General features: G+C 35.7%; 1 pseudogene; it reads right to left on the bottom strand.

Moving 5' to 3' along the window:
- Positions 1–9,391, bottom strand: part of LOC123234286 — a 24,073-nt pseudogene extending 14,682 nt beyond the window's left edge.
- Between the last annotated feature and the right edge of the window lie 428 nt (positions 9,392–9,819).

The raw sequence follows: 9,819 nt of genomic DNA, 5'->3' as shown, positions 1-9,819 counted from the left end.
AAGGAAGGAAGGAAGGAAGGAAGGAAGGAAGGAAGGAAGGAAGGAAGGAAGGAAGAAAGTCCCAAGTCTAATATGAGTACCTCCTGTCATCCTGCTGTGATATAGTGGCAAAAACCTTGGGCACTTTTCCTAGAGCTGGCACCAAAGCCCAGGATACCTGAGAAGAGCAGCACTGTGATCTCAGAGTTCCTTAAACCCAACCACACTGCCCCCCACGTTCAATATGAACCCCTTTGTAGAGCTACACTCCCTCCTTATCTCTGTTCTCAGTCATCTTGACACTTCAGCATCTAGGAATGACCACAAAATTACAGGCATCTCCCAAAGAGGAGCCTAAAGGTTCAAACATAAAAAGGGAAGGTTCAGTTTTGCATATATTACCAGGGAGAGGATGGATTTTTCTGTGATCAGTGGTATCAAATAAAGAAACACGAACCTTTTGTATTTTTTAGCTCCTCCACAAGGACCTTTGCCTCTTCTTGGATTCGCTCCTCAACAATCCTCTACCCCAACCCCAAATTCCTCAGTGTCATAAGAGAGAATCTTCGGAGTTCTTTCCATCTCTCTCCATTGCTGACAGTAAGTCCTATAAATGGGAGCAGGAAGAGCAGTTTTAGATTCCAAATGTCCTCATAACCCATCACAAAGTTCATGTCCAAGGGCTCTCAACCCACATCCCTTGTTCTAGGAAAATAGAATGAAGTGAGGGAAGTGTTAGTTTATTTTCTACTTTGTCAATATTGTTTCCTATTCTATCCCACCCATCTCATATATCATTTCCCCCCTCATCCATCACAGGCATACAACCTCTCAGGTGGCTTTGGAAATGAAGGGACCACAAAGAGTAATGTCAGAATAAATAAATGTTTTTGAGACCTTGAATGGCTAGAAAAAATGTTTGTTTCTGTTTCTTTTGACGAAGGAACCTAAAAGATTATACCTCTAGAGGCTAGCCTAGAGTCCTACTCTCCCTACTTCACACAGAGACCAAAAAGTGAGTCTCTACATCTTATATTTTTGTTGGTTACAAGAAGTATAATTAATTAGAAAGTTACATGTAAGATATCACTAGCAATCCCTAAATTATATGGCTTTTCTTAAGAAAAGTACTATACGGGGTTATTTTTTATGGGAAAATAATTATTGAGTCAAAATTAAATATCTCAATTTAAAAAAAATTTTTTTAAATTTTAAAAACTTGAACAAAGGCACACATACCATTTTTGACATGTCATATCCTTTCCCTAAATACTACATCCCTTCCTTCCTTGAGATAGCACCTTCTAACTCCCCTATACTGGGAACCTACCTATAATCTTATTTCCATATGATATTTATCAGGACCAGATTCTCTACCTTCTGCTTCAAGATCTTTCATAAGGTAACTATAGAACAAGAAAGTAATAAGAAAGAAATATTCCTTGGAATGGACTTTAATTCATCCTAGTTTTATTAGATAAGTTCTCTAAAAAAGAGAAGCTAAAATTGTGAGGTCTCTTTGGATCTGCTAAAAAGTTAAGAACAAGGACCTTGAGACAGTGTGTGACAAATTTGGCAATGGGAGAGGGCTAATGTGGCCAAAGCCAAATTCTGCTTAGTTTCCCCTATCTTTATGGAGTTGAGGAGATGGAGAGTGAAAAGAAGAGCCTAACCCTCACCAACTAGTCCATTTGATGGTTCTTCTATCATAATTCTGAAAGAAAAAAATCACTTTTACCTTTAGATCTCTGTTGATTCCCCAGCAAAGTGCTGATGATGATCTCACAAATGTCATTCACTAACACATACCCTTGATCTTCTAACACAGCAGTCTCTGCTGCTTAAATAGCCCCTGCTCTACCTCAGAATCCCCTTTAAAAAAATCAATCCTCCTTCAGTGCAAGTGAAGAGCATTTTAGCAGATGGCATGCTGAAGAAAGGGCTTTACAAAGTTTTGCTTGGAAGAATTAAACTTTTGCCACTGTTGCAGATCTGATTTCAATGAATCATAGATTATGATAGTCAAGGGATCTTAGAAATGGTCTTGTCCTCTCTTCTCATTTAGCACATAAAGACTAAATGATTAGTGGTATCTGATTGCAATGAAATAGTATTGTTCTACAAGAGAAAAATGATTTCAAAAAAACCTTGAAAGACTTACTTGGATTAATATAGAGTGAAGTGAGCAGAACCTGGACAACATTGCAAATCATAACTGTACTGATGTTCAAGTGTGGTTAGCTTAGCTATTCTCAACAATTCAAGACAATCATAAAGAATACATGCTGAAAAATGTCATCTGCATCCAAAGAAAGAACTGATGGGATCTAAGTTCAGACCAAAGCATACTATATTTGACTCTTTCTTTTTATTTTTTGTTTGAATTTCTTCCAGAAAAGGTCTAATATAAAAAGATGTTTTACATGATCACACCTGCAAAATCTATATCAAATTGCTTACCATTTCAGGAAGGGGGAGATGAGAGAGGGAGAGAATTCAGAAATAATTCATTAAAAGAATGCTGAAATTGTTCTTACATATATTGGGGAAAATATTATTTTAAAAAACCCAATGGAAAAGTTCATGTATTTGATTCTGGAGGTAATGAAAAACCACAGAGTTTTTTGAGTAGATGAATTATATGCTTAACTTATCACTTCAATAAAATCACTGATAACTTTGTGAAGGATGAAATAGAGAGAGTAGACTTGAGGCAAGAAAATTGCGATATTCCAGACAAAACATCATGAAAGCCAGGACCAGGGAAGTAGATACATGAGTAAAAAAAAGGGAACAGCCATGAAATCTAATGTAGAGATAGAAATGATTAGGCAACTGATTAGATGTGTAGAATGAGGGAGAATAAGGAATTAAGGACTCTACTGTGCTTGTGATCCTGAGTATCTGTTAGGTTGGTGGTTCCTGCAACAGAAAAAGGGATGGAGAGAAGTGAGGAAGATAGTGAATTTAATTTTGGATGGGATTTTTTCATTTTTTTGTGTGGATTCCCCTCCTTCTTCCCCTCCCTCTTTGTTTATCCTATTCTCTCTCTCCTTTGACTCTGTCCATCCTCAAAAGTGTTTTGCTTCTGACCATGGCCTCCCCCAATTTCCACTTCCTTCCATAAACACATTTATTCCTTTCTCCTTTTCTCCTCCTCCAAGCCAATAGGGTAAAATAGATTTCTATACCCAAATGACCATGTATGTTATTCCCTCTTTGGACCAATTTTGGTGAGAGTAAGTTTCAAGCACTCACCTCCCCACCTCCCAATCTTTCTCTCTACTGTAAAAGATCTTTCATGTTTCTTTTATGTCAGATAATTTACACCATTCTACCTATCTCTTCCCTCTTCTTCTAATGCATTCATCTTTCTTACTCTTTAATTTTATTTTTAGGTATCATTCCATCATATTCAACTCATATCAATGCCCACTATAGGTATACTAACTTTATCTGCCCAAATAATGATTAAGTTTTTAGGAGTTTCAAGTATAATTTTCCCATGTAAGGATGTAAACAATTTAACCTCATTAAATTCTTTATGATTTTTCTTGTTTACCTTTTTAAGCTTTTCTTGTGTCTTGTATAAAAAGTCAAAATTTCTATTTAGCTCTGGGCTTTTCATCTGGTCTGATTGAAAGACTTCTATCGAATTGAATATCTATTGTCTCCTCAAGGATTATACTAATTTTTGCTGGGCAGATGATTCTTGGTTATTATCCTAACTCTTTGCCATCCAAAATATTATATTCCAGGCCCTCTTATCCTTTAATTGAGAAGCAGATAAATCTTGTGTTATCCTGACTGGCTCTATTATATTTGAATTATTTCTTTCTGGCTGCTTATATTATTTTCTTCTTGACCAGGGAGTGTTGTAATTTGGCTATAATATTCTTAGGATCTGTTTTAGTTGGTGATAAGTGGATTCTTTCCATTTTTATCCTCCTCTCTTGTTTGAGAATACTAGGGTAGTTTTCTTTGATAATTCCTTGAAAGATGATGGCTAAGCTTTATTTTTTTAATCATGGTCTCAAATAACATAATTATTCTTAAATTATTGGATGTATTTTCCAGGTCAGTTGCTTTTCCAATTGTCTGCTATACTTTCATGCTTTTGATTTTCTTTTTATTGTTTCTTGATGTCTTATGGAGTCATTAACTTCTTTTTTTTAAACCTTAACCTTCCATCTTAGAATCAATATCATGTATTGGTTCCAAAGCAGAAGAGTAGTAAGAGCAAAGCAATGCAGGTTAAGTGATTTGCCCAGGGCCACACAGTTAAGAAATGTCTGAGACCATATTTGAACTCAGGACCTCCCATCTCTTGGCCTGGCTCTCAGTCCACCTAACTATATCCAGAGTGATTAGCTTCTGTTTGCCCAGTTCTAGTTTTCAGAATGTTGTTTTCTTCAGTGGGCTTTTGTACCTCCTTTTCTGTGTGACCAATTGTATTTTTTAAGTTCTTTTCTTTAGGGAATGTTTTAATATCTTTCCTTTTTTAAGGAATTCTCTTCATCAGATATTTATGCCTTTTTTATCATTTGAACTATCCTATTTTTAAGATGTTATTTTCTTTACTACTTTTTTTGGACCTCCTTTGCCAAGCTGTCAACTCTTTCTTCATTATTTTCTTGCATTGTTCTCATTTCTTTTCCCACCATTTCCTCTTCTTCTCTTATTTGATTTTTTAAATTCTTTTTGAGCTCTTCCAAGAATTTTTTTGGACCTAAGGCCAATTCATATTTTAATTTACACTTTGGATGCATCAGTTTTGACTTTGATACACTCTTCTAAAATTGTGTTTTGATCTTCCCTCTCTCAATAACAATTTTCTATGAGGGGCAGCTAAGGTGACATAGTGGATTGAACCTAGGTCCTCCTGTCTCTGGAGATTGATGTGTGAGCACTCAGAAAAGGTGGTCTTGGCTTTTAGGCGATTCTGGACAAAACTGAAAAGGTTCAGAAGTAAACTCCTTGACTTCCTGGTTAAGATGACAGCAGAGTAAAAAGCAGCTGCTTACTGATTCCAAAGCCAGGTAGATCAAAAACAGAGAAAGAAAACTACAGACCAATCTCCCTAATGAACATAGATGCAAAAATTTTAAATAGAATATTAGCAAAGAGACTAGATAGCAAGTGATCAAGATGATCATCCATCATGATCAGGTGGGATTTATACCAGGAATGCAAGGATGGTTCAACATTAGGAAAACCATTCACATAATTGACCATATCAACAATCTAACAAACAAAAATCACATGATTATCTCAATAGATGCTGAAAAAGCCTTTGACAAAATACAACATCCATTCCTATTGAAAACCCTTGGAAAGTAGAGGAATAGAAGGACCTTTCCTAAAAATAATAAACAGTATATACCTAAAACCATCAACAAGCATTATATGCAATGGGGATAAGTTAGAAGCTTTTCGAATAAGAGATCAGGAATGAAACAAGGATGCCCATTATCATCTCTACTATTCAAAATAGTACTAGAAACACTAGCAGTAGCAATTAGAGAAGAAAAAGAAATTGAAGGTATCAAAATAGGCAATGAGGAGACTAAGCTATCACTCTTTGCAGATGATATGATGGTATACCTAAAAAATCCTAGAGAATCAACTAAGAAGCTGGTAGAAATAATCAACAACTTTAGCAAAGTTGCAGGATACAAAATAAATGCACATAAATTATCAGAATTTCTATATATTTCCAACACATCACAGCAGCAAAAGGTAGAAAGAGATTTAAAATCACCCTAGACAATATAAAATACTTAGGAATCTATCTACCAAAACAAACACAGCAATTATACGAAAACAACTACAAAACACTTTTCAAACAGTTAAAACTAGATCTAAACAGTTGGAAAAACATTGATTGCTCATGGGTAGGACTAGCTAACATAATAAAAATGACCATTCTACCCAAATTAATTTACCTATTTAGTGCCATACCTATCAAACTACAAAAAAAAAAACAAAAAAAAAAACAAAAAAAAAAAACTTTTTTACTGAATTAAGAAAAACTATTACAGAGTTCATCTGGAATAATAAAAGATCAAGAATATCAAGGGAAATAATGAAAAAAATGTGAAGGAAGGTGGCCTAGCAGTACCAGATATTAAACTGTACTATAAAGCAGCAGTCATCAAAATGGTATGGTACTGGTTAAGAGACAGAAGGGAGGATCAGTGGAATAGAATTGGGGTAAGTGACATCAGCGAGACAGTGTATGATAAACCCAAAGAGCCCAACTTTTGGGACAAAATCCACTATTTGACAAAAACTGCTGGGAAATTTGGAAAACAATATGGGAGAGATTAGGTTTAGATCAACATCTCACACCCTACACCAAGATAAATTCAGAATGGGTGAATGACTTAAATATAAAAAGGGAAACTATAAATAAGTTAAGTGAACATAGAATAATTTACTTGTCAGATCTCTGAGAAAGGAAAGATTTTAAAACCAAGCAAGAGTTAGAGAAAATTACAAAATGTAAAATAAATGTTTTTGATTATATCAAACTAAAAAGCTTTTGTACAAACAAAAGTAATGTAGCCAAAATCAGAAAGGAAACAACAAACTGGGAAAAAATCTTTATAACAAAAAACTCTGACAAGGGTCTAATTACGCAAATATACAAGTAGTTAAATAAATTGTATAAAAAATCAAGCCATTCCCCAATTGATAAATGGGCAAGAGACATGAATAGGCAATTTTCAGATAAAGACATCAAAACTATCAATAAGCACATGAGAAAGTGTTCTAAATCTCTACTAATTAGAGAAATGTAAATCAAAACAACTCTGAGGTATCACCTCACACCTAGTAGATTGGCTAAAATGAAAGAAGGGGAGAGTAATGAATGCTGGAGGGGATGTGGCAAAACTGGGACATTAATGCAGTGCTGGTGGAGCTGTGAACTGATCCAATCATTTTGGCTGGCAATTTGGAACTATGCTCAAAGGGCTATAAAAGAATGCCTGCCCTTTGATCCAGCCATACCATTGTTGGGTTTGTACCCCAAAGAGATCATAGATAAACAAACTTGTATGAAAATATTTATAGCTGCGCTTTTTGTGGTGGTAAAAAACTGGAAAATGAGGGTATGCCCTTCAATTGAGGCATGGCTGAACAAATTGTGGTATATGCTGGTGATGGAATACTATTGTGCTCAAAGGAATAATAAACTGGAGGAATTCCATGTCAACTGGAAGGACCTCCAGGAATTGATGTAGAGCAAAAGGAGCAGAGCCAGAAGAATATTGTACACAGAGACCAATACACTGTGGTAAAATAGAATGTAATGGACTTCTGTACTAGCAGCAATGCAATGACCCAGGACAATTCTGGGGGATTTATGGAAAAGAACACTACCCACATTTAGAGGAAGAACTACAGGAGTGGAAATAGAAGAAAAACAACTACTTGAACACATGGGTTGAGGTGGACATGATCGGGGATGTAGACTCAAAACTACCACATCAATGCAACTATCAACAATTTGGAAATAGGTCTTGATCAATGACACATGTTAAAACCAGTGGAAATACACATCAGCCAAGGGGGGGGAACTTGGGGGGTGAAGGGGAAAGTAAGAGCATGTATTTGTAATCATGTTAATTTTTCTAAAAAATAAATACTAAAATTGTGTTAAAAATAAATAAACAAAGAAATTTAAAAAAAAGAAAAGGTGGTCTCTAAGAGCCAGCCTGGGTTCGTGAAAAGCAAGTCTTGCTAGCCTAACCTAATTTCTGTTTTTGGCAGTGTCACCAGACTAGTAAATCCAAACAATGCTTTGATATATTGAACAGAGATTTCAGCAAGGCATCTTACAATATCTTTTATGATATATCCATAGAGAAGATGGAGAAGACACTGATAAAGTTATCAGAAAACACATTTCTTGGAATGCCAAGCTTCATAAAGTTGTGGCCATTGTCCAGTAGAAAGACACTAATGTAAGTGCTAGACCTCTGAGTACTGGATCTCTGGTAAGCAAGGAGGAATTTCCAACCAAATGAAAAATGAACTGGAGAATTAGCTTTGAAGGTAGAAGTCACATCTAAGAAGCGAATGATCACAGTAAACTGTAAAGGCTAGATAGATTGGAGAGGTAGAACTCTCTTCTCCCTTTAGAACTCTTCTACCACACAATCATTAATTTCCTATTTCTTTTTTCCCTTTCCTTCTTCTTCTTGCTCTCTCTTTCTTTTCTTGTTTCTTTCTTCAATCTTTCCTCTCTCTCTCTCTCTCTCTCTCTCTCTCTCTCTCTCTCTCTCTCTCTCTGTCTGTCTGTCTTTCTGTCTCTCTGCCTCTCTGAGCCTCTTTTTCTTTTAGCCTCTGGACCCTCCAACCTTAACTGGATATAGTGTCAAACATGATACAATGCAGTTGCAGCACTAGAGAAAGGAATACTATCATTTATTGTATTCACTCATCATCCTCAACCTGCCATTGCTTTGGGAGAGTTGGTTCAAAAGTGACTCTACTTCCAAAAGATTTCTTGGAATACTATTTTTTACCCTATTCTATTCTTTCTCTTCTGGCTCTACACCAAGCAGAAACATACCTAATCCCTTGGTAGCGATTTCTAAAATTGGGAAAGGTCCTCTGGCAGCAAATTTGTCTCCATGATCAATCAGAGCTTCTTTTACTGCTTTGTATCCATGTAACATGACGATTCGTTTAAAACCCATCTGCAGAGTGAAAACTGGGCCATATTTTTTTCCTAGCTGTGGAAAGGATATGGAGGTAGTAGTGAGAGAAAATTAAAGACTGAGTTGACCCAGTTGCAGAACACAGGCATAGTCTAGGAAGAATTAGCTTCACTCCTTTATTTCTCTGGAGAGAAAAAATAAAAGAAGTAAAATACCCAGATTTTCAACATTTCAGCACAACAATGGCTATTAAGCATACGTTGATATTTCTTGTATTAATAATTACAAAAAATGAAAATCCTTTTCAAAAAACAGGTTCTTATCTAGTCTCAGATACTTAATTTCCACAGAATTCTAGAGAACCTGATAGTGCCCCATATCTGCTCAGGCAATGGGCCATGGTGGGCACCAGTGAATCAAAATACAGACCACCTAATTATATGATATCTTTTTTCTTACAGATACTATGCTCATTGGAATAATTTCCTTGAAGGTGGTCTCCCAAAACACAATGCCATCAAGAGCCAGCAATGAAACCATTAGGATCAAGTAATGCTTACTTATCATGCATAAAGATTTGGGGGAATTCTTAAAATTCAACTGCAACATATTGCCAATAATTGGAAGTGGAACAGGACCAGTGGAAGCTTTTCTCTACCAAACCCCTTCCTCAATGCTGCAGTAAGAAGCAGACACAAGGCACAGAACACTAGGCCAATAGCAGTCACCGTAGATGGAACCATTGAAATTCTTCTTTGCTAGGACTGATATGGAAGGCTAATTATCCAATGCCTATAGGAATTATAAACACAAAACTATTCAGTCAATAACTTCATCTTTTTTTTCTAGAAATACATGCTTTTACTTCTAATGAATTCTGATTTGTTATTCAAAGAACAAACTGATAGGCTCATTCCCCAAATGATAAATGGCCAAAATATATGGACAAGCAATTTTCAAAGGAAAAAAAAATCTAAATTAACTATAACCATTTGAAAACAATGCTCACATAATTAATAGAGAAATATACATGAAAGTAATTGAAGAGTCACCTCATGTGCATCAGACTAGCATAGGTGATAAGAAATGAAAATGACAAATTTTGTAAGACCTTGAGGAAAACACACATTGATGCAATCTTATTGGTGTTATGAATTGGTTCCAGCAGTCA

The sequence above is a fragment of the Gracilinanus agilis genome, chromosome 2 (genome assembly GCF_016433145.1).
Source record: "Gracilinanus agilis isolate LMUSP501 chromosome 2, AgileGrace, whole genome shotgun sequence".
Taxonomy (NCBI): Eukaryota; Metazoa; Chordata; class Mammalia; order Didelphimorphia; family Didelphidae; genus Gracilinanus; species Gracilinanus agilis.
The sequence above is the reverse complement of the archived record's forward strand: the minus strand, read 5'-3'. Positions and strand labels throughout refer to the sequence as shown.